This window comes from Drosophila suzukii, unplaced genomic scaffold (genome assembly GCF_043229965.1).
Source record: "Drosophila suzukii unplaced genomic scaffold, CBGP_Dsuzu_IsoJpt1.0 scf_8, whole genome shotgun sequence".
Taxonomy (NCBI): domain Eukaryota; kingdom Metazoa; phylum Arthropoda; class Insecta; order Diptera; family Drosophilidae; genus Drosophila; species Drosophila suzukii.
In genome coordinates, this window is record NW_027255940.1 from 1,918,428 (window position 1) to 1,945,179 (window position 26,752).

The following is a 26,752-nucleotide window of genomic DNA, read 5'->3' on the forward strand; positions in this document are numbered from 1 at the left end:
TGCTGAGATTGCAGATGATAGTGAATATGGATACATTTTTGAGGTAGATTTAAAATATCCTTTAAAATTGCACGATAAACATAATGACCTTCCATTTTGTTGTAATAATCAGTTACCAACAAAGTCAGACAAAATAAAAAAATTAATTGCTGATTTAAGGGATAAAGAAAAATATATAATTCATTATAAAAATCTTCAACAGTGTATAGAAAATGGATTAATTCTAACAAAAATTCATAGAGGTCTTCGCTTCTTTCAGAAACCTTGGCTAAAAACATATATTGATTTGAATACATTCCATAGAACTAATGCAAAAAATACATTTGAAAAAGATTTTTTTAAACTTTTAAATAATGCTGTCTACGGTAAAACGATGGAAAATGTAGATAAGCGCGTTAATATTAAATTAATTACTGAATGGGAAAGTGCTTCACCATCCGATTCTTCTGGTCCAAAAAGGCATTGCGGTAGATCTCTTATTTCAAAGTCAAACTTCCATAGTGTCAAACAGTTTTCAGAAATCTTCTTTGCCTTTCAAATGAAAAGATTAAATGTGTTGTTCAACAAACCTTTATATTTAGGTTTTGCTGTATTAGATTTATCGAAATGGAAAATGTATGATTTTCATTATAATTATATCAAACCTAAATACAATGAAAATGTTCAATTAAATTATATGGATACAGATTCTTTTATATATACCATTAACACTGAAGATTTTTATAAAGATATTCAGAATGATGTTGAGATGAAGTTTGATACATCAGATTATTCTGATGAATTACTTAATCTCTATAATTTTCCTAAAGCTAATAAAAAAAGGTTGGGTTTTTTAAAGATGAACTCAATGGAAGACCTATGACTGAATTTGTTGGTTTGAGATCAAAAATGTATGCCTTTAAAACATCTAATAGTAATGACAGCTCTGAAAAAACAGTGAAAAAATCAAAGGGTGTTAAAAGAAGTGCAATAGATCAACTAACTTTTAATAGTTTTAAAAAATGTTTGTTTTCGGAAGAGGAAGTGGTAGGCTCTATGTCAATGATTAGATCTAAAAATCATCTTTTATCAACAATTAAATGTAAAAAAGTAGTTCTCAGTCATAAAGACACAAAGGTTCTTATACAAGACAATAAAATTAATACACTACAATATGGCCATTATAAAATAGATGAAAAAAGATTAGAAAATAAACTTAATGAAATGGATTCAAATATTTATGTTTATGAACAAAGAATAAAAGAAATAGAGAATTGTTCTAATAGAAATAATTATCAAGAGAATGAAATAGAAAAATTTAAGAAAAATATATATGAATGTGAATTTGAAATGTTTTATACAGAACTAGAATTAAATTTATTAGATTGTAAAAAAAATGAATAAATGTACTCTATAATTGTAAATAAGACAGAACAAACAACGCTTTTTTATTTAAAGGGTAAAATGTAAGGTAATGTATAAACTAAATATTACAATTCACAATATTATTATTATTATTATTATAAAATTTTTATTTAACAGAACAAACATCGCTTTTACTTACAGGGTAATGTTAAAATTTATGAGAATTAACAGAACATGAAAATTTGAATTTAACAGAAGAATTACAATATTTTCTTTGAATTACATTCAATTTGTTTACTTTCTTCTATGTTTAGTGGTACAGTTTGTTTATAGTTATCTATACCACCCTGTAATCTATATACTTTATTGTCATCATTACTTAAAGGAATTGATTTAATGTATTTATCATTATCTTCATCTAAATTAAACGGTATAGTTTGAACATAGTTATCTATACCACCCTCAACAAGAATAGTTTCATCCTCACTAGATGATCTTGGAATACATGGTTCCGGATTTTCATCATCATAAAGGATTGTATCATGGTCATCATCATCATCATCATCATCGTCATCACCATACAAATTATGAGAAAATTTGCCATCCTCTTTTTTATTAATGTTTTGGAGATCTGAAAATATAAATATTTTACTATATATATATACAAATATTATTTTATATGTATTTAACCAACCTTTTTGAGCTCCATCCGAAATATTATTTTCAACTTTTTTATTTATGTTTTGGAGTTCTGAAAATATATATATATATATATATTAGTATATAAAATTATATATATATATATATATATATATATATATATATATATTAAACTCACCTTTTTTTAATTTACTCGAATTATTATTTTCATCTTCTATTTTTATATTCTGTAAAAACAAACATATTTCCCTACTAAATCAGATTATGTTATAATATCACTATTAGTTATTTTGAAATCGTTAATATCGTTAATTGATATTTTATCTGTACTAATCTGACTTTCTTTTTTATTTAAATATTCAAGCATCATTTGAGCTGCTAAATTTCTCTTTCTTAAATATATCCCATTAATTCTTTCTGCTTCCTCTATTTCAATTTCTTGGATTTGTGGACCATCACTAAGATAACCTGTTTCTTCTTCTTCTATCTCTTCTCTTTTACTCTCTTGTTTGGAGAGAAGATCAGCATCCTTTGATATTTTTTCATAGACAATCCTATCTTTTCGTCTCTCTGCATTTATTACTGTTTGGGATAAAACTTCTGCAAATTCAAAACAATTTATTCTTAAAGTTGCTAAGGGGGTATTAGTATTGCGTTTAGATTTTTGATGGCGGTGGCGATTAGATAAATATTTTAAATTCATACGCTTAGATTTACTTAAACTTCGCCTAGAATGTGTTCTTCTATATATATTATTGTAATGACATTTAACTCCTACTGTAGCAGTTTTGTATTGGATGGTAAAGAATCTGTTTAGACCCCTTCTTCCCAAATCCATATGCCCTCCTATTCTCCTTTCATTTTCAACTAATTTTTGCTTAAAATTCTCAATTATACCTCTCTTTGTGAATTCGATTTGAGAGTTGTGTATGTTTTCAGTGCTTTTTAATTTATAAGTAGTGTTCGTTTTTATTGGAACCCGACTTACACTTTCAAATTCTGTATCACTATCACTGATCCCCAACACTAATTCTTGTGACGTATTACTAAATGTTGGTGCTCGACTTACGTTTTCAAATTCTGTCTCACTATCAATTATACCCATATCAATTTTTTCTGATTTTTCTTCTCCTATGTTCTTATTTTCTATGTGATCAACACTTTTATTTTTGCTATTAAAATCGAAAAGATTGGTTGGGGTTGTAGTTGTTGATGTAGCTGTTTTTGTTGTATCTTCTTCCAGAAGTTCTTTTTTTAATGTAGTTGCTGCTGTTGTAGTTGTTGTTTCTTCCTTCTCCTCCTCCTCCAGAATTCCCCTTCTCATTGTAGGTGTAGTTGCACTTGTTGTAGTTGAGGTAGATGTAGTTGTAGTAGATGTTGATGTAGATATTTCTTCTTCAACTGTACTTGCACTTGTACTTGTAAAAACAAACATATTTCCCTACTAAATCAGATTATGTTATAATATCACTATTAGTTATTTTGAAATCGTTAATATCGTTAATTGATATTTTATCTGTACTAATCTGACTTTCTTTTTTATTTAAATATTCAAGCATCATTTTTCATTAATGCTACCATTAATAGCATTAAATATTTTAGTATCGAGTTCACTTTTTAAGTTTGGTTTCTCACTTTCATCACTTGTCTTGTTTATGAGATCCATAAAAATATGACTGTCCTCTAGGATCTCAAATTTTAAGTCAATTTTAATGATTTTTTTTAGTTTTGGAACATTGATAAATAACCCAATCGAATTATTGGAAGTCGATGGGTTTTCAATTAAAGTCATTTCATTGGGGAGTGGTACCATTTTCACCATCGGATTAAAGAGGGAAAGTATCACAAAAAATATTATAAAAACCGTCATTTTAATTTTGATTTTGTTTTTTTTTTTGACAATCGAACAAACGAACTATCGAATGAATAAGCAAACGATCCGAAATTGAGTTGCGTGAACGAATAGATGGAAACTGAACACTTTTTGAAATTCTTCCGCCTTTATACCCTCCAGATTTGTATATATAAATACTATATGTAACGTTCTGTTCAAATTCTTATCTGTACATGCTTTTCTTCACACTTTATAAATAGGAATTGCGTGATTGTGAAGAAACATAATTTATTTCACGCATTGACGTCAATGTCTACATTTTTATTGTTCTTTATAGAATTTCGTTTTTATGAATCCAACTATCTTCTGATTTTGAAAGGCCTACCCAACGCACAAGCACATAATCAAGTTCCACCCAAAATTCTTATCTGTATATACTCTTTTAGTCTAGCCAACGCACAAGCTCATAATCAAGTTCCGTTCCGTTTATAAATAGGAATTGCGTGCTTGTGAAGAAGAAACATAATTTATTTTCACGCATTGACGTCAATGCCTACATTTTAATTGTTCTATGCTTCCACTTGTTCTTTATAGAATTTCGTTTTTATGAATCCAACTATCTTCTGATTTTGAAAAGCCTAGCCAACGCACAAGCACATAATCACCTTTTTGTTTCACAATCTTTTCAACAAGATAAGTATTAGGGAATTTTGTTTTTTTAATTTCTTGTTTATAGAAACCACCTTGTACTGGATCACCCTTCAAGTCCTCAAGTAAATATGTGGTGGGGGATGTATTTTGTACTTTCCGAATTCGAAAAATTTCCGTTGTCCAGTTTGGGGTATAGCCTTTTTCAAAGACATGTTTATATTTACTTATTCGTACATGATCCCCCTCTTTAAAGTCCCCATTTGTAAATATTTTTAGATGATTGTATGATCTCATCAAAATCTGTTTTTCATTTTTAGCATTGACGTCAATAGGCTTCATTTTAATCGTTCTATGCTTCCTGTTATTATAATTATTAATCAACTCTTTGTATATTTGAAGCCAAGTATATTTTCCATTAAAACTAAACTCACACCACATAAGTTCTTTTATTGTTCTATTAAAACGTTCCACAATAGATGCTTTAAGAGTACTAAATGTTGAGTAATGATTAATTTCATATCTTTTCATCAATTCTCTAAATTGTTTATTATAGAATTCATTTCCATTATCTGTTTGTAAATTCTTTGGTACTCCACGACCAGATTTCATTATTTTTTCCATTGCTTTTGTAACTTCATCTGCATTTTTTGATTTTATTGCTTCACCCCATCCATATTTAGAAAATGTATCTATTACTGTTAACAAATACCTATACCCCTTATTTGATGATGCATATGCCCCCATTTCAACCAAATCAGCCTGCCATAAATCATTAATACCCTTTACTATAACTCTACGTCTTGGGAAATTCTTGAATGATGGGCGATGTAACTCATTTACAATATCTCGTTTACTCATAGCTTTATTTTATCTGGTATAAATGGTTTCTTCTCTAAAGATTCAGTTTCACCTTTTAAAACTGAGGTTGGTGCAATTATATAATTGAAAATGTTACTTTCTATTTCATTTATATCCTCCACTACCTTATTAAAAGTTTTCATGAGAAATTCCAATTTTTTAGAAATTTCACTCACTTTTCCCTCAATATTATCGATTCGAGGTCTTAATCTAAAGATTTGTTGTTTCTGCGGTTGCTTAGAAATTTCATTAGATGTATTCTGTACTACTTTACTTATTTCATCATCAATATAAATCTTTGTTGCAATATCATTTTCATGAATGGGGGGTAGGGAATTTTTAAATCGTTTCCTCTGAACATTTAAATGTCCATCATAATCATTAAGTATACTTTGAAATTTTTCTAGACCTTTTGTTATATCTCTTGAGTACTCTTTCTCATTTAAAAAACAACCAAACTTATCAACTGACATTTTAATTATAAAATAAATAATGAAAGAGTGGTATATGATGTATGATCCACATTAATTGTTAAAACTTCTTCTTCGTTTACACGATGTGCAAATGGACTTTTCCGAAGTATTATTCCATCTATTTGTGTCTGATCAGAACGAATGATTGGTGGAGGTTTTTTTAAATGTTGGTTTATGAATTTGTTAAAATTTTCCAATTTATCAACAAACTCTTTTATTGAATTATGTATATACTCCATTTGAGTTATCATTTTTATTACTTTACTTTCCAGCTCTGATACTCTTTTATTTCGTAGTTGAAATGATTTAGTTATAGTTTCCATTTGATGTGATTTCGCTTCATTAATTTTATCATCAACATACAATTTAATAGCCAAATCATTTCCATTTATTGGTTTTGAAGAGTTTTTAATTCTTTTTTTCTGAACATTTATGTGACCATCAGTGTCTATATATATACCTGTAAGACTCTCAACTTCCCTTTTGAAAAGCAAGGAAAAATCTCTATCATTTGAAAAGTGACCAAACTTGTCAATAGACATTTTACTATTAAACAAAATGAGAAAATGTTTTCTATTTTATTAATATATTATTTTTGCTTCCCGCAATTCTTCTATTATTGAAAGAATTTCATTAGTATGGTTATTATTACCAGCAGCTCTCGATGCCATTAAGAGTTGCAATCTTTCAACAAGTTCATTAACATTATCCCAATATACATAGTTTGGTGGTATTTTTTGTAGTCTCATATACCCATAACCAGTATGTTCTTCATTTACTGAAGATGATATTAATGGTTTAATAATTGAAGAATATTTTTTAGAACGATTCCCCTTTACTTGACCATCTGGTTGATAGTTTCTTTTGTGAGCACTTGTTTCAATTAAAATGTTTTTATATGATTCTAAATCATTCTTAGTATAATCCTTAGGACTATTATGAAAAATTAAAGAGTAAAGACCTGGTGATAGAGTCCATAAATTTCCACTTCCTAATTCCATCAAATTTTTTTTAATTTTAAGTGTTGTATTACCCAACATTAAAATATTATTTTCTTCTCTTGGTCCATAACTATTGTCTAAAATCTTTTCTTGCTTTAACTGATTAATGTTGAGATTGTACTTCACCCCGGTATCTTCATATACACTTTCATTTAAATCATCTGTGTGAGGCTGTTGTGAAACATCGGATTCATCTTTAAGAGACTGTTGTGAAACATCAGATTCATCTATAAGAGACTGTCGTGAAAAGGCATCAACATAAGCATCACTCTCACTATCACTTTCGATTACTCTCTCGTGTTCCCTTTTTTCTTTTTCACTTTTAGGTACTCTTATTTTCTCTTTCTTGAACTTAGTCTTAATATCATGTGTATCATTAATATATTCCTTTTTATTCAATTTTTTATTTTCAGTGAGTAATTCATGTAAAGGTTCTGTAATAGGCTTAAAAGTTTCCTCCAAATTTGATACGTTCTCATTTTTTATTTGTTTCAATTCATCAAATTTTCTTTTTAATGAATTTCTACTTTTCGTCAACTGTTCTTAAAGTTTACGCTTCATTGTTGTCGTTTTCTCTGATACTCATGTGCTACTGGGAAAAATGTACTATAATTTAAATATTTATAACAAAGGGTTTGAGTTTGAGTTTTATGAAATTTTATTTTTATTTTTATTTTTCAAAATAGATACATTAATAATATTAAAAATGAAAACATTTTAAGCTTTATTTAATTCTAAATAGAGATTGTTATCATTCCTTTTAATAATACAAAAAAGATTATCTTTTATATAATCAATTGTTGAATCCTCTAAAGTTGAGTATCGTTCCGGCAAGTACAGCATATACTCTTCAAGTTCAAGAGTGAGGGCCATCCCAAAGCTGGTTTTCTTACGTTGAGCACGTCGAATAGGGTAGCACACCTCCGATTCCATCTTCGCCTTTGTTAAGAGAGGTTTTGGTGCGTTACCATTAAACTCCTTGAGTACTTTCATCATTCCCGGATTGACCATTTGTAGTTGTTTCTTCTTGTAGTTGTTTTCGTTGTTTTTGTTGCTTTTACCTGTTTTTGTTGTTGATTTTAGTTGTTATTTTAGCAGTTGTAGCTGTTTTTTGTTGTTTAATTTACCTGTTTTTAGCAGTTGTAGCTGTTTTTTGTTGTTTAATTTACCTGTTTTTAGCAGTTGTAGCTGTTTTTGTTGTTAATTTTAGTTGTTTTTTAGCGGATGTAGCTGTTTTGTTGTTGTTTTCAGCTGTTTTAGCAGTTGTATCTGTTTTAATTGTTGTTGTTGTCTTACTGTTTTAACTGTTTTTTATGTTGTTCTTATTGTTGTTGATTTTGATGATTGCAAGATTTTTTAGGTTGAAACTTTAGGCTGAGAACGTTTTAGCTTTAAACTTTTAGGTTGAGGCTGTTTGCAGGTGGTGTTTAAATGTGTGTTAGAATAACTTTTGATCGAGTTTTTATACCTTGAGGTAAACTAACCCTCCCTGTTCTCTCTCATTCTTGATTTAGCATCGACCAATCATAGCAGTGAATAGCATGTAAATAGGGTGGGTTTCAAGAATCATAGAGAAATTACTTGATCATAGTGTAAAAGTTAGGGTGGGATAGAGAGAGTAAGAATTGGAGGGACAGGTGTCCACAGTTGGTACTATTAAAGTCTTGTTTTCTCTCATAGTTATAGTTAATGTTATTCCCCAAGTATTTCACAATTTCTTTTGGGGGTTGTAAATTTCCAAAACTATCAAAGTAATGTATACTTTTTTTATTTTTGTTATAAGCTACCCAATGTGTACCATTTGATGAACTATCATCTAGGTTTATAATTCCTGACTCTTCTCTCCAAGGAGATTTGGGGAGTGAGTCTCTCATAAACACACCTCGGAAATGTGGAATGTACTTTTGAGCAAAATTCAAAATTTCGAAATTTGAAAGAGGTTTTTTAGGTAGCTTAGTAATTAGTTTTTTGGATTTCCTCTAAATGGATTAAGATATAATCCATAACCTTTTCTATAAGGTTTAAGAAACATACCTTCACCCACCTTAATACTTTCCATTTTCTTATTATGTTGCTTACTCTCTTCTAATTGTTTTTTCCCCATATTTGCATTATTAATAGTTTTAGCAATAGCTGCACTACCAGAGGCGAGACTACCTAATGCACTTAGTGCAGTCAAAATGGGTACAATAGGTAAAAAACCACCAATTTTCGGTACATTAATAATACGAGGAATCTTAATTTTTTTTTTATTTCTGCCAATTGATTTATTGACTGCTTTACGTGCAACCTTAATCGCACTCATTAGATCTAGTGGCTTCTGAGTTTTCAATGCCCGCATTCCTGTTTGGATAACATTTGAAAAACTCTTTACCTTTGATTTCCTTTTCTTACACTTTCTCTTTGTTCCCTTTTTCACACCCATTCCGAATTTCTTTTTTGTTTTCATAATATTTGTAATCAAGTATGCTGCTGTTTTCTTTGCAATACTACTATCTTTTGAACCAACACGTTCCCACGCTTTATTTATTAGTACTGCGTCAGCCCTATGTCGATCAGCTAGATCCTTATATTGTGAATATGCAATATCATGTACTCTACAAGCTTCATCCAATTGATTTATCCCACGATCACCGCGCTCCAACCTTTGTTTTAGCTTTGTTCCAGGTCCACAAAAATTATAACCAGGAATATGTACTTCAAATGGAAGTGTGTTAATTATTTTGTTGATAATACCACTACCTCGTTTCAAGTTTGAACTCTGACTGCAACAATTATAAAAACTTTTACCCATTTTATATAATGTTTAATCAAGGAGAATTTCTCATCGAATGAAGTACATTACACACGTGAATATGCGTTTAATACGTCAAAAACAAGAATTCTGTGTTAGAAATATCGAGGGTGGTGATCATTCATTAACAAATTCAGTTCCACGACATAGTTCTTTATTACCCAATACAATAAGAGCATTGGTTGTCGGTCCCTCAAACTGTGGAAAAACAAATGTTATGCTCAGTCTTATTGAAAGTCCAAACGGGCTAAAATTTGAGAATATATATGTATTCTCAAAGAGTTTATATCAACCAAAGTATGAGTATTTAGAGAAACTAATTAAACCGATAAAGGGAATGGGATATTATACGTTCTCACAAAATGATGAAGTTTTACCACCCGCTAAGGCTAAAGAAAACTCTATTATGATTTTTGATGATGTTGCTTGTGAAAAACAAAACAACATTCGTTCATATTTCTGTATGGGGCGTCATAAAAATATAGATTCTTTTTACCTATGCCAAACATATACTCATATTCCAAAACATCTAATACGTGATAACGCGAATATGATTATAATGTTTAAACAAGATGATTTAAATATGCGTCATATATATCGTGATCATGTAAATACTGATATGTCCTATGATTCATTTATGAAAATTTGTCAAAAGTGTTGGAGTGATAAATACGGATTCCTCATAATAAGTAAAGATAACGATATGGAAAAGGGAAGATACAGGAAGGGTTTTAATGAATTTATAATTATTTGAGAATATAAGTTTCATTCTGTAAGCTATATTTTCACAGTACATTATTAGACCCCAAAATGAGTAGATCATTCACTCTTACATTAAATGGTAATGAACCCATTACAAACATTTCTTATTTCCCACCCATTGAACTGATAAATGGTGAATATGAGTGTGCACTCATTGACTTTCATATGTACAACTCTATACCCAATGTTGATATAAATAATAATCTATTTCATATTGGTGATAAAGTAATTCAACTTCCAATCGGGTCATATGAACTCAATGATATTTATGATTTTCTAAAAAATAAACTAAAAGATTATGATCTTGAGAAAACATTTCAAATGGAGAGTAATAATAACACACTTCAAGTTCATATTACAACTACCAAGGAACCTATTTATTTTAATAGAAACAACTCCATTGGACAATTGCTTGGTTTCAATAAAAAAACAAGGAAGAACGCTATAGTCGAGTACCTCGGCTATCAGATACCCGTTACTCAGCTATATGGAGATATGCAAGCAGCAAAGCGAGATTAAAAAAATATTTTTTTGGATCAATCGATAGGTATCGACGAGACCAATACATTTCAGTTAAAATTTTTTATCTAGCATGAAAATTGTGGGCGTCACAGGTTTTCGCGGTTTGTGGGCGTTAAAGTGGGCGTGGCAAACTTTTTTTTGGGTCAATCGATAGGTAATGATGAGAACAATACATTTCAGTTAAAATTTTTATTCTAGCATCAAAACTGTAGGAGCCACAGTTTTGGGCGGTTTGTGGGCGTTAGAGTGGGCGTGGCACTGTGCTGAAACAAACTTGCGCTGCGTAAGAAGCTCAGGAATCTGCACGCCAAATCTCAATAGCCTAGCTCCCATAGTTTCCGAGATCTCAGCGTTCATCCGGACGGACAGACAGACGGACAGACGGACAGACGGACATGGCTAGATCGACTCGGCTAGTGATCCTGATCAAGAATATATATACTTTGTGGGGTCGGAAACGCTTCCTTCTGCCTGTTACATACTTTTCGACGAATCTAGTATACCCTTTTACTCTACGAGTAACGGGTATAATAATTTATCCCGACTTGAAAAAAACATATATATCTGATCAACCTGTCAACATTTTAAAAATAAACACAATACGCTTAGTATGTAATATTATAAGCGGGTCATATATTGATAGTAGACAAGATCATTCATTATACGAATTTGGAATTAATGTTCCACCAGGCTATAAAATGAATATCACACCACACAATCTTATTTACTTACCAGTCAACACTAGAGAAATAAGTACACTCTCTATTCACATAACTGATCAGAACGGTGAATTAATAAATTTACGCGGTGAAAACTATACAATTCGTTTACACTTAAGATTAATACAATGATTATATACAATAAAAGAGGTGATACCTACCATCATCAGCACACTTTAAAACATAAAGTTATAGGAAGAGGATCGAAACCAAAAAGACACACACTTACATTAAAAAATAAGTTAATTCTTAAATCATTGGGCTTCAAAGTGCGAGTTTAACTAAAGTCATGGGGTTGAATGAAATATTGGCAGTACGGGAAAAACCTTTCTCTGATGAAAGTATATCAAAGAAGGAATATCACAGCTATCAACCCTATCAACAATCATTTAAACCAAATGATGAGATAAGAATTACAATCCAAAATCAAGATTTATATGTACTCCCCCATGAGAGTCTTCTAAATTTTCAAGGAGATATTACCCTAATTAAGGAAGGGGGAGCGGTAGAAACTCAAAATGTTATTGCGAAAATGAGAAATAATTGTATGGCATACTTTTTAGATGAAATACGCTATGAAATCAATGGTGTTGAAATAGATAGAACAAGATTTAGTGGTATTACTTCTACAATAAAAAACTTTGTTTCTTTAAATCAATTTGAAAGCAAGAGACTTTACAATTCTGGATGGAGTGGAGGACCCGTTTTCAATTTAACCCCCCACTTCAACTTTTCAATACCCCTTAAAAACCTACTTGGATTTGCTGAAGATTTCAAAAAAGTATTATTAAATTGTAAGCATGAACTAGTACTATTAATATCAAAAAATTTTAATGATGTACTTGAGCAAGATAAATTTGAGAATGCACAATTAGTCGGAAAATATCATCTCAATATGACTAATATTACATGGAAAATTCCTCATATAACACCCAGCGATTCAACGAAAATTAAAATGTATGATATTATAAAAAGTGGAATCAATCTACCGATTGCATTCCGTAGTTGGGATACATACATTATTCCTAAACTAAGTAATGGAACAAATCATGTTTGGAATGTTAAATTAGCTGCTAACCGAGAACGTCCACGATTTGCTTTAATTGGATTTAAAGATAACCACTATCTGATTACAAACAATTTAAGAAATCTAAAGGTCTATTTAAACTCTGAAACTTATCCCTACGATGACTTAAACTTGGACTTTGATAAAGATCGATTTGCTCACCTGTATGATATGTACTGCAAGTTTCAATCTAGCTACTATAACCGAAGTGAATCTCCTTTACTATCACCTACAGACTTTAAAACTAAAGCTCCTATTATTGTAATTGACTTACCATATCAAAATGAAATGGTTAAATCGGGACCCATTGATGTTAGGATTTCAATTGAACTTACCAAGCCCGCTATCGAATGTTCAAGTATATTGCGTGCTCATACATGATCGTTTAGTTGAATATAACCCGTTGAATGGTCTAGTTCAGCGGATTGTCTAACAATTAATCAATCAATCATGAGTGAAGATATTGTTGCAATTGATGTTCAAGGATTTCTTGGGAACAACAATAAATTTATTCTAAAGGAAATTGGAGTCGTATTCAAAAACGAGACAATCTTGAATTCTAATTTTATCATACACTCTCCACATGATTTTATTGAATTGAATAGGAAATGTAGAAAAACAGCTACTTGGCTAACAAAAAAACATCACAAAATTTATTGGAATGATGGAGTATACTTTTTCAAAGAAACACAAATGTATCTAAGAGAAATAATTAGAAAACAGGAAATAATTTGTAAGGGATATCAAAAAAGGTTATTCCTACAAAAATTTTTAAAAATTGATAATGTAATTAACATTGATGAAATTGGTTGTCCCTCTCTAAAAATAATGGATGGAAAGCACTTTCCATATTGTTCATTACATGCTCGGGATGGTGTCTGCTCTCTGAACAATGCTCATAAAATCTTAAACTTTTACACAAACGAAAACTCCTAAACACCTTTTAAACAATTCATTCACATTTTGAGAGTCGGGAAAATAAGTTTACGAAATGACTGATTCTTATAACAATCTTAATATACCGACTTATTCATCTTTAATAAATAAAATTAATTTTTTTATTAATACATTTGGAAATATGATTTCAAAAGAGGACTTGAAATTACTACTGGAGACAAGGAACATGTTCATGGGTACTGACGTAAAGGAGTTTATAAAAACAACATTTGGAGAACATTTAAATTTATGTACATTTTCTAATGATAATATAGAAACTTGTGCTTGTTTTCATTTTGTAATTCAACAATATAGAGTTAGAAAATTAATTTCATCATATATTGAAATTTTTAAATAAAGAGAAAACCAAAAAAAAAAAAATTTCTATTGTTTTGAATTTGTTTTCGAGGGTGGGTCTATCATCAGCTGTTGCATTTTTTAACATCTGTTTTCTAAGTATAATACAACGAGTTATCTCTACCAAACTTTAGTTTAAGATAAACATTCAGACTATTACGTTGAAAGAAAAAATGATTTCCTCAAAAATTGAAGAGTTCTTAAGGGAGCATGGAAGTGAGATCTTCAAGGAACATGCTACGAAATTGAAATCATTTCATACATTTTTTAAAGATGTAGAAGCCACCCCACTAATTCATTCAAAGTATGGAGAACACCTATCATCCTGTGCATGGGCATATGATGATTGTAAAGTTGGACCTGACACTTGCAGGTGTATGCATGTTGAAAAGAGAGAAGAAGACGCCTTAAAATTCATTTATTTAAAAGACTCAATGTAAACTAATTTAAGACGAATATATAGAAATAAAAACGTATTTGACTAAACAAACGATCTCATTTGTTTTTGTGTATAAATGTGTATATTCTGTTAGGAACCACCACCACAAGCACCGCCACCACCACCATCCCTCTTACACTCCTACGCTCACTTTCCCATCTAATGCTCGCTAAAGAGGGGAGAGGTTACCGAACTCACGCTTGTTTCACACCACAAAAGTATGCGGTCTAATATCCCTCAAACCAACACCTTTTGACCACAAGACCGTAGCCAGGTTACACTAACAGGTGTCACCTACAACCCTAATTGAATCAACAAAACGCCCACGCATAGAAAAACAACTTCCCTTCCTCCTCCTCCTCCGCCTAAATATAGTTTTACAAATTCATACGCATGACAAAACACCCCTTGTAAAACGAATAGTTTTCTAAAACTGAACTACTTTCCACATTTCTCCTTAACACATACATTTTTTGAAAACTTAGAAGGTAACCGTTTTCTCTCTCATGTAAGCGCATGAGAAAAAATTTTCAAATATGATTAAAGAAAAACGTATTTGACTAAACAAACGATCTCATTTGGTTTTGTTCTGTTAGGAACCACCACCACCACAGTCACCATTTTGACCACAAGACCGTAGGCAGGTTACACTAACAGGTGTCACCTACAACCCTAATTGAATCAACAAAACGCCCACGCATAACAAAACAACGTTTTTGTTACACTCCCACGCTCACTTTCCCATCTAATGCTCGCTAAAGAGGGGGAGGTTACCGAACTCACGCTTGTTTCACACCACAAAAGTATGCGGTCTAATATCCCTCAAACCAACACCTTTTGACCACAAGACCGTAGCCAGGTGTCACCTACAACCCTAATTGACTCAACAAAACGCCCACGCATAACGCCTTCTAACCCAAGTTAGAAGCAACATAGTGATCTGTGTGCAACCATTGCACTCCACAAATTCCCACGCATGACAAAACACCCCTATCACACACGCAAGCCAGGTGTCACCTACAACCCTAATTGACTCAACAAAACGCCCACGCATAACGCGTTCTAACACAAGTTAGAAGCAACATAGTGACCTGTGTGCAACCATTGCACTCCACAAAATCCCACGCATGACAAAACACCCCTATCACACACGCACCTTTAGCTTGAGAAAAAGACAAGACAAAACAAGACATATCAAAACACCACTCTCTCACACTCCTACACACCACTTTCTAACCTCATTAAATGACCTGTGTGCAACCATGCTCATCTAACTAGGGTCAGCAACACCCCCCTTTTTGAATTAATTATGCTAAGTAGGTCATTAGAACACCTGTGTGCAACCATGCGTGACTAATTAGGGTCAATGTGCAACCATGCCTGACTAATTAGGGTCACCCCCACCTCCTTTTTTGACATGATTTATTACCTAGTGAGCCAGCTCCCGTATTAACTACCTACTGCCCATTTCTGTAAACCTTCGCAAAATTAAAATTAATGACATAAAAACGGTCATACTTTTTACTACCTTTAAAGTTATATATTTTAATGCAGATAACAACATAATCATTCAACAAACCCATAGATGTATGCCACATCGAAATCCGGGTCCTTTTGACCAAGTTATGGGCTTTAAAGATGGAAAGAAGGCCCATTTCAGTAAGCCTTTGCAAAATTAAAATCAAGACATAAAAACGGTCATATTTTTTACTACCTTTAAGGTTATATATTTTAATGCAGATAACAACATAATCATTCCACAAGCCCATAAAGGTATGCCATATCGAAATCCGAGTTCATTTGACCAAGTTATGGGCTTTTAAAGATGGAAAGAAGGCCAATTTCAGTTAACCTTCGCAAAATTAAAATCAAGTTATAAAAACGCTCATGTTTTTTACTACCTTTAAAGTTATATATTTTAATGCAGATAACAACATAATCATTCCACAAGCCCATAAAGGTATGCCACATCGAAATCCGAGTTCATTTGACCAAGTTATGGGCTTTAAAGATGGAAAGAAGGCCAATTTCAGTTAACCTTCGCAAAATTAAAATCAAGACATAAATACGGTCATATGTTTTACTACCTTTAAAGTTATATATTTTAATGCAGATAACAACATAATCATTCCATAAGCCCATAAGGGTATGCCATATCGAAATCCGAGTTCATCTGACCAAGTTATGGGCTTTTAAAGATGGAAAGAAGGACCATTTCAATAAGCCTTCGCAAAATTAAAATCAATGACAAAAAAACGGTCATATTTTTTACTACCTTTAAAGTTATATATTTTAAAGCAGATAACAACATAAGCCCATAAAGGTATGCCATATCGAAATCCGAGTTCATTTGACCAAGTTATGGGCTATTAAAGATGTAAAGAAGGCCCATTTCTGCAAACCTTTGCAAAATTTAAATTAATGACATAAAAACGGTCATATTTTTTACTACCTTTAAAGTTATATATTTTAATGCAGATAACAACATAATCATTCAACAAACCCATAGAGGTATGCCATATCGAAATCCGGGTCCTTTTGACCAAGTTATGGGCTTTAAAGATGGAAAGAAGGCCCATTTCAGTAAGCCTTTGCAAAATTAAAATCAATGACATAAAACGGTCATATGTTTTACCACCTTTAAAGTTATATATTTTAATGCAGATAACAACATAATCATTCCACAAGCCCATAAAGGTATGCCATATCGAAATCCGAGTTCATTTGACCAAGTTATGGGCTTTTAAAGATGGAAAGAAGGCCAATTTCAGTTAGCTTTCGCAAAATTAAAATCAAGACATAAAAACGGTCATGTTTTTTACTACCTTTAAAGTTATATATTTTAATGCAGATAACAACATAATCATTCCACAAGCCCATAGAGGTATGCCATATCGAAATCCGAGTCATTTTGACCAAGTTATGGGCTTTTAAAGATGGAAAGAAGGCCCATTTCAGTAAACCTTCCCAAAATTAAAATCAATGACATAAAAACGGTCATAATTTGTTCTACCTTTAAAGTTATATATTTTAATACAGATAACAACAAAATCATCCAACAAGCCCATATAGGTATGCCATATCGAAATCCGAGTCCTTTTGACCAAGTTATGGGCCTTAAAGATGGAAATAAGGCCCATTTCAGTAAACCTTCGCAAAATTAAAATCAGGACATAAAAACGGTCATATTTTTTACTACCTTTAAAGTAATATATTTTAATGCGGATAACAACATATTCATTCCACAAGCCCATAAAGGTATGCCATATCGAAATCCGAGTCCTTTTGACCAAGTTATGGGCCTTAAAGATGGAAATAAGGCCCATTTCAGTAAGCCTTCGCAAAATTAAAATCAATGACATAAAAACGGTCATATTTTTTTCTACCTTTAAAGTTATATATTTTAATGCAGATAACAACATAATCATTCCACAAGCCCATAAAGGTATGCCATATCGAATTGGGAGTTCATTTGACCAAGCTATGGGCTTTTAAAGATGGAAAGAAGGCCAATTTCAGTTAACCTTCGCAAAATTAAAATCAAGTCATAAAAACGCTCATGTTTTTTACTACCTTTAAAGTTATATATTTTAATGCAGATAACAACATAATCATTCCACAAGCCCATAAAGGTATGCCACATCGAAATCCGAGTTCATTTGACCAAGTTATGGGCTTTAGAGATGGAAAGAAGGCCAATTTCAGTTAACCTTCGCAAAATTAAAATCAAGACCTAAATACGGTCATATGTTTTACTACCTTTAAAGTTATATATTTTAATGCAGATAACAACATAATCATTCCACAAGCCCATAAGGGTATGCCATATCGAAGTCCGAGTTCATCTGACCAAGTTATGGGCTTTTAAAGATGGAAAGAAGGACCATTTCAGTAAACCTTCGCAAAATTAAAATCAATGACAAAAAAACGGTCATATTTTTTACTACCTTTAAAGTTATATATTTTAAAGCAGATAACAACATAAGCCCATAAAGGTATGCCATATCGAAATCCGAGTTCATTTGACCAAGTTATGGGCTATTAAATATGTAAAGAAGGCCCATTTCTGCAAACCTTTGCAAAATTTAAATTAATGACATAAAAACGGTCATATTTTTTACTACCTTTAAAGTTATATATTTTAATGCAGATAACAACATAATCATTCAACAAACCCATAGAGGTATGCCATATCGAAATCCGGGTCCTTTTGACCAAGTTATAGGCTTTTAAAGATGGAAAGAAGGCCAATTTCAGTTAACCTTCGCAAAATTAAATTAAAGACATAAAAACGGTCATATTTTTTACTTCCTTTAAGGTTATATATTTTAATGCAGATAACAACATAATCATTCCACAAGCCCATAAAGGTATGCCATATCGAAATCCGAGTTCATTTGACCAAGTTATGGGCTTTTAAAGATGGAAAGAAGGCCAATTTCAGTTAGCTTTCGCAAAATTAAAATCAAGACATAAAAACGGTCATGTTTTTTACTACCTTTAAAGTTATATATTTTAATGCAGATAACAACATAATCATTCCACAAGCCCATAAAGGTATGCCACATCGAAATCCGAGTTCATTTGACCAAGTTATGGGCTTTAAAGATGGAAAGAAGGCCAATTTCAGTTAACCTTCGCAAAATTAAAATCAAGACATAAATACGGTCATATGTTTTACTACCTTTAAAGTTATATATTTTAATGCAGATAACAACATAATCATTCCATAAGCCCATAAGGGTATGCCATATCGAAATCCGAGTTCATCTGACCAAGTTATGGGCTTTTAAAGATGGAAAGAAGGACCATTTCAATAAGCCTTCGCAAAATTAAAATCAATGACAAAAAAACGGTCATATTTTTTACTACCTTTAAAGTTATATATTTTAAAGCAGATAACAACATAAGCCCATAAAGGTATGCCATATCGAAATCCGAGTTCATTTGACCAAGTTATGGGCTATTAAAGATGTAAAGAAGGCCCATTTCTGCAAACCTTTGCAAAATTTAAATTAATGACATAAAAACGGTCATATTTTTTACTACCTTTAAAGTTATATATTTTAATGCAGATAACAACATAATCATTCAACAAACCCATAGAGGTATGCCATATCGAAATCCGGGTCCTTTTGACCAAGTTATGGGCTTTAAAGATGGAAAGAAGGCCCATTTCAGTAAGCCTTTGCAAAATTAAAATCAATGACATAAAACGGTCATATGTTTTACCACCTTTAAAGTTATATATTTTAATGCAGATAACAACATAATCATTCCACAAGCCCATAAAGGTATGCCATATCGAAATCCGAGTTCATTTGACCAAGTTATGGGCTTTTAAAGATGGAAAGAAGGCCAATTTCAGTTAGCTTTCGCAAAATTAAAATCAAGACATAAAAACGGTCATGTTTTTTACTACCTTTAAAGTTATATATTTTAATGCAGATAACAACATAATCATTCCACAAGCCCATAGAGGTATGCCATATCGAAATCCGAGTCATTTTGACCAAGTTATGGGCTTTTAAAGATGGAAAGAAGGCCCATTTCAGTAAACCTTCCCAAAATTAAAATCAATGACATAAAAACGGTCATAATTTGTTCTACCTTTAAAGTTATATATTTTAATACAGATAACAACAAAATCATCCAACAAGCCCATATAGGTATGCCATATCGAAATCCGAGTCCTTTTGACCAAGTTATGGGCCTTAAAGATGGAAATAAGGCCCATTTCAGTAAACCTTCGCAAAATTAAAATCAGGACATAAAAACGGTCATATTTTTTACTACCTTTAAAGTAATATATTTTAATGCGGATAACAACATATTCATTCCACAAGCCCATAAAGGTATGCCATATCGAAATCCGAGTCCTTTTGACCAAGTTATGGGCCTTAAAGATGGAAATAAGGCCCATTTCAGTAAGCCTTCGCAAAATTAAAATCAATGACATAAAAACGGTCATATTTTTTTCTACCTTTAAAGTTATATATTTTAATGCAGATAACAACATAATCATTCCACAAGCCCATAAAGGTATGCCATATCGAATTGGGAGTTCATTTGACCAAGCTATGGGCTTTTAAAGATGGAAAGAAGGCCAATTTCAGTTAACCTTCGCAAAATTAAAATCAAGTCATAAAAACGCTCATGTTTTTTACTACCTTTAAAGTTATATATTTTAATGCAGATAACAACATAATCATTCCACAAGCCCATAAAGGTATGCCACATCGAAATCCGAGTTCATTTGACCAAGTTATGGGCTTTAGAGATGGAAAGAAGGCCAATTTCAGTTAACCTTCGCAAAATTAAAATCAAGACCTAAATACGGTCATATGTTTTACTACCTTTAAAGTTATATATTTTAATGCAGATAACAACATAATCATTCCACAAGCCCATAAGGGTATGCCATATCGAAGTCCGAGTTCATCTGACCAAGTTATGGGCTTTTAAAGATGGAAAGAAGGACCATTTCAGTAAACCTTCGCAAAATTAAAATCAATGACAAAAAAACGGTCATATTTTTTACTACCTTTAAAGTTATATATTTTAAAGCAGATAACAACATAAGCCCATAAAGGTATGCCATATCGAAATCCGAGTTCATTTGACCAAGTTATGGGCTATTAAATATGTAAAGAAGGCCCATTTCTGCAAACCTTTGCAAAATTTAAATTAATGACATAAAAACGGTCATATTTTTTACTACCTTTAAAGTTATATATTTTAATGCAGATAACAACATAATCATTCAACAAACCCATAGAGGTATGCCATATCGAAATCCGGGTCCTTTTGACCAAGTTATAGGCTTTTAAAGATGGAAAGAAGGCCAATTTCAGTTAACCTTCGCAAAATTAAATTAAAGACATAAAAACGGTCATATTTTTTACTTCCTTTAAGGTTATATATTTTAATGCAGATAACAACATAATCATTCCACAAGCCCATAAAGGTATGCCATATCGAAATCCGAGTTCATTTGACCAAGTTATGGGCTTTTAAAGATGGAAAGAAGGCCAATTTCAGTTAGCTTTCGCAAAATTAAAATCAAGACATAAAAACGGTCATGTTTTTTACTACCTTTAAAGTTATATATTTTAATGCAGATAACAACATAATCATTCCACAAGCCCATAGAGGTATGCCATATCGAAATCCGAGTCATTTTGACCAAGTTATGGGCTTTTAAAGATGGAAAGAAGGCCCATTTCAGTAAACCTTCGCAAAATTAAAATCAATGACATAAAAACGGTCATAATTTGTTCTACCTTTAAAGTTATATATTTTAATACAGATAACAACAAAATCATCCAACAAGCCCATATAGCTATGCCATATCAAAATCCGAGTTCATTTGACCAAGTTATGGGCTTTTAAAGATGGAAATAAGGCCCATTTCAGTAAACATTCACAAAATTTAAATCAATGACATAAAAACGGTCATATTTTTTTCTATTTTTAAATATATATATTTTAATGCAGATATTAACATAATCATTCCACAAGTCCATAAAGGTATGGCATATCGAAATCCGAGTTCATTTGACTAAGTTATGGGCTTTTAAGGATGTAAAAAAGGCCGATTTCTGTAAACCTGCGCAAAATTAAAATTAATGACATACAAACGGTCATATTTTTTACTACCTTTAAAGTTATATATTTTAATGGAGATAACAACATAATCATTCAACAAACCCTTAGAGGTATGCCATATCGAAATCCGGGTCCTTTTGACCAAGTTATGGGCTTTAAAGATGGAAAGAAGGCCCATTTCAGTAAGCCTTTGCAAAATTAAAATCAATGACATAAAAACGGTCATAATTTTTTCCTACTTTTAAAGTTATATATTTTAATGCAGATAACAACATAATCATTCCACAAGCCTATAAAGGTATGCCATATCGAAATCCGAGTTCATTTGACCAAGTTATGGGATTTTAAAGATGGAAATAAGGCCAATTTCAGTTAACCTTCGCAAAATTAAATTCAAGACATAAAAACGGTCATATTTTTTACTACCTTTAAGGTTATATATTTTAATGCAGATAACAACATAATCATTCCACAAGCCCATAAAGGTATGCCATATCGAAATCCGAGTTCATTTGACCAAGTTATGGGCTTTTAAAGATGGAAAGAAGGCCAATTTCAGTTAGCCATCGCAAAATTAAAATCAAGACATAAAAACGCTTATGTTTTTTACTACCTTTAAACTTATATATTTTAATGCAGATAACAACATAATCATTCCACAAGCCCATAGAGGTATGCCATATCGAAATCCGAGTCATTTTGACCAAGTTATGGGCCTTTAAAGATGGAAAGAAGGCCCATTTCAGTAAACCTTCGCAAAATTAAAATCAATGACATAAAAACGGTCATATTTTTTACTATCTTTAAAGTTACTTAAATGTAGATAACAACATATTCATTCCACAAGCCCATAAAGGTATGCCATATCGAAATCCGAGTTCATTTGACCAAGTTATGGGCTTTTGAAGATGGAAAGAAGGTCAATTTCAGTTAACCTTCGCAAAATTAAAATCAATGACATAAAAACGGTCATATTTTTTACTACCTTTATAGTTATATATTTTAATGCAGATAACAACATAATCATTCCACAAGCCCATAGAGGTAAGCCATATCGAAATCCGAGTCCTTTTGACCAAGTTATGGGCTTTAAAGATCGGAAGAAGGCCCATTTCAGTAAACCTTTGCAAAATTAAAATCAAGACATAAAAACGCTCATGTTTTTTACTACCTTTAAAGTTATATATTTTAATGCAGATAACAACATAATCATTCCACAAGCCCATAGAGGTATGCCATATCGAAATCCGAGTCATTTTGACCAAGTTATGGGCCTTTAAAGATGGAAAGAAGGCCCATTTCAGTAAACCTTCGCAAAATTAAAATCAATGACATAAAAACGGTCATATTTTGTTCTACCTTTAAAGTTATTTATTTTTATACAGATAACAACAAAATCATCCAACAAGCCCATATAGGTATGCCATATCTAAATCCGAGTTTATTTGACCAAGTTATGGGCTTTTAAAGATGGAAATAAGGCCCATTTCAGTAAACATTCACAAAATTTAAATCAATGACATAAAAACGGTCATTTTTTTACTATTTTTAAATATATATATTTTAATGCAGATATTAACATAATCATTCCACAAGCGCATAAAGGTATGGCATATCGAAATCCGAGTTCATTTGACTAAGTTATGGGCTTTTAAAGATGTAAAGAAGGCCCATTTCTGTAAACCTTCGCAAAATTAAATACTACCTTTAAAGTTATATATTTTAATGCAGATAACAACATAATCATTTAACAAACCCATAGAGGTATGCCATATCGAAATCCGAGTTCATTTGACCAAGTTATGGGCTTTAAAGATGGAAAAAAGGCCCATTTCAGTAAGCCTTTGCAAAATTAAAATCAATGACATAAAAACGGTCATATTTTTTACTACCTTTAAAGTTATATATTTTAATGCAGATAACAACATAATCATTCCACAAGCCCATAAAGGTATGCCATATCGAAATCCGAGTTCATTTGAACAAGTTATGGGCTTTTAAAGATGGAAAGAAGGCCAATTTCAGTTAACCTTCGCAAAATTAAAATCAAGACATAAAAACGCTCATGTTTTTTACTACCTTTAAAGTTATATATTTTAATGCAGATAACAACATAATCATTCCACAAGCCCATAAGGGTATGCCATATCGAAGTCCGAGTTCATCTGACCAAGTTATGGGCTTTTAAAGATGGAAAGAAGGACCATTTCAGTAAACCTTCGCAAAATTAAAATCAATGACAAAAAAACGGTCATATTTTTTACTACCTTTAAAGTTATATATTTTAAAGCAGATAACAACATAAGCCCATAAAGGTATGCCATATCGAAATCCGAGTTCATTTGACCAAGTTATGGGCTATTAAATATGTAAAGAAGGCCCATTTCTGCAAACCTTTGCAAAATTTAAATTAATGACATAAAAACGGTCATATTTTTTACTACCTTTAAAGTTATATATTTTAATGCAGATAACAACATAATCATTCAACAAACCCATAGAGGTATGCCATATCGAAATCCGGGTCCTTTTGACCAAGTTATAGGCTTTTAAAGATGGAAAGAAGGCCAATTTCAGTTAACCTTCGCAAAATTAAATTAAAGACATAAAAACGGTCATATTTTTTACTTCCTTTAAGGTTATATATTTTAATGCAGATAACAACATAATCATTCCACAAGCCCATAAAGGTATGCCATATCGAAATCCGAGTTCATTTGACCAAGTTATGGGCTTTTAAAGATGGAAAGAAGGCCAATTTCAGTTAGCTTTCGCAAAATTAAAATCAAGACATAAAAACGGTCATGTTTTTTACTACCTTTAAAGTTATATATTTTAATGCAGATAACAACATAATCATTCCACAAGCCCATAGAGGTATGCCATATCGAAATCCGAGTCATTTTGACCAAGTTATGGGCTTTTAAAGATGGAAAGAAGGCCCATTTCAGTAAACCTACGCAAAATTAAAATCAATGACATAAAAACGGTCATAATTTGTTCTACCTTTAAAGTTATATATTTTAATACAGATAACAACAAAATCATCCAACAAGCCCATATAGCTATGCCATATCAAAATCCGAGTTCATTTGACCAAGTTATGGGCTTTTAAAGATGGAAATAAGGCCCATTTCAGTAAACATTCACAAAATTTAAATCAATGACATAAAAACGGTCATATTTTTTTCTATTTTTAAATATATATATTTTAATGCAGATATTAACATAATCATTCCACAAGTCCATAAAGGTATGGCATATCGAAATCCGAGTTCATTTGACTAAGTTATGGGCTTTTAAGGATGTAAAAAAGGCCGATTTCTGTAAACCTGCGCAAAATTAAAATTAATGACATACAAACGGTCATATTTTTTACTACCTTTAAAGTTATATATTTTAATGCAGATAACAACATAATCATTCAACAAACCCTTAGAGGTATGCCATATCGAAATCCGGGTCCTTTTGACCAAGTTATGGGCTTTAAAGATGGAAAGAAGGCCCATTTCAGTAAGCCTTTGCAAAATTAAAATCAATGACATAAAAACGGTCATATTTTTTACTACTTTTAAAGTTATATATTTTAATGCAGATAACAACATAATCATTCCACAAGCCTATAAAGGTATGCCATATCGAAATCCGAGTTCATTTGACCAAGTTATGGGATTTTAAAGATGGAAAGAAGGCCAATTTCAGTTAACCTTCGCAAAATTAAATTCAAGACATAAAAACGGTCATATTTTTTACTACCTTTAAGGTTATATATTTTAATGCAGATAACAACATAATCATTCCACAAGCCCATAAAGGTATGCCATATCGAAATCCGAGTTCATTTGACCAAGTTATGGGCTTTTAAAGATGGAAAGAAGGCCAATTTCAGTTAGCCATCGCAAAATTAAAATCAAGACATAAAAACGCTCATGTTTTTTACTACCTTTAAACTTATATATTTTAATGCAGATAACAACATAATCATTCCACAAGCCCATAGAGGTATGCCATATCGAAATCCGAGTCATTTTGACCAAGTTATGGGCCTTTAAAGATGGAAAGAAGGCCCATTTCAGTAAACCTTCGCAAAATTAAAATCAATGACATAAAAACGGTCATATTTTTTACTATCTTTAAAGTTACTTAAATGTAGATAACAACATATTCATTCCACAAGCCCATAAAGGTATGCCATATCGAAATCCGAGTTCATTTGACCAAGTTATGGGCTTTTAAAGATGGAAAGAAGGCCAATTTCAGTTAGCCATCGCAAAATTAAAATCAAGACATAAAAACGGTCATATTTTTTACTACCTTTAAGGTTATATATTTTAATGCAGATAACAACATAATCATTCCACAAGCCCATAAAGGTATGCCATATCGAAATCCGAGTTCATTTGACCAAGTTATGGGCCTTTAAAGATGGAAAGAAGGTCAATTTCAGTTAACCTTCGCAAAATTAAAATCAATGACATAAAAACGGTCATATTTTTTACTACCTTTATAGTTATATATTTTAATGCAGATAACAACATAATCATTCCACAAGCCCATAGAGGTAAGCCATATCGAAATCCGAGTCCTTTTGACCAAGTTATGGGCTTTAAAGATCGGAAGAAGGCCCATTTCAGTAAACCTTTGCAAAATTAAAATCAAGACATAAAAACGCTCATGTTTTTTACTACCTTTAAAGTTATATATTTTAATGCAGATAACAACATAATC

At 31.5% G+C, this 26,752-nt stretch overlaps 1 long non-coding RNA gene across 1 annotated transcript; it reads right to left on the reverse strand.

Moving 5' to 3' along the window:
* Positions 1–1,423: 1,423 nt before the first annotated feature.
* On the reverse strand, positions 1,424–3,168 carry LOC139355079 (uncharacterized). Its single transcript, XR_011605825.1, has 3 exons — positions 2,183–3,168; positions 2,039–2,095; positions 1,424–1,975 (listed from the first exon to the last, which is right to left on the reverse strand). It is a non-coding gene; the product is annotated as an uncharacterized lncRNA (long non-coding RNA).
* Between the last annotated feature and the right edge of the window lie 23,584 nt (positions 3,169–26,752).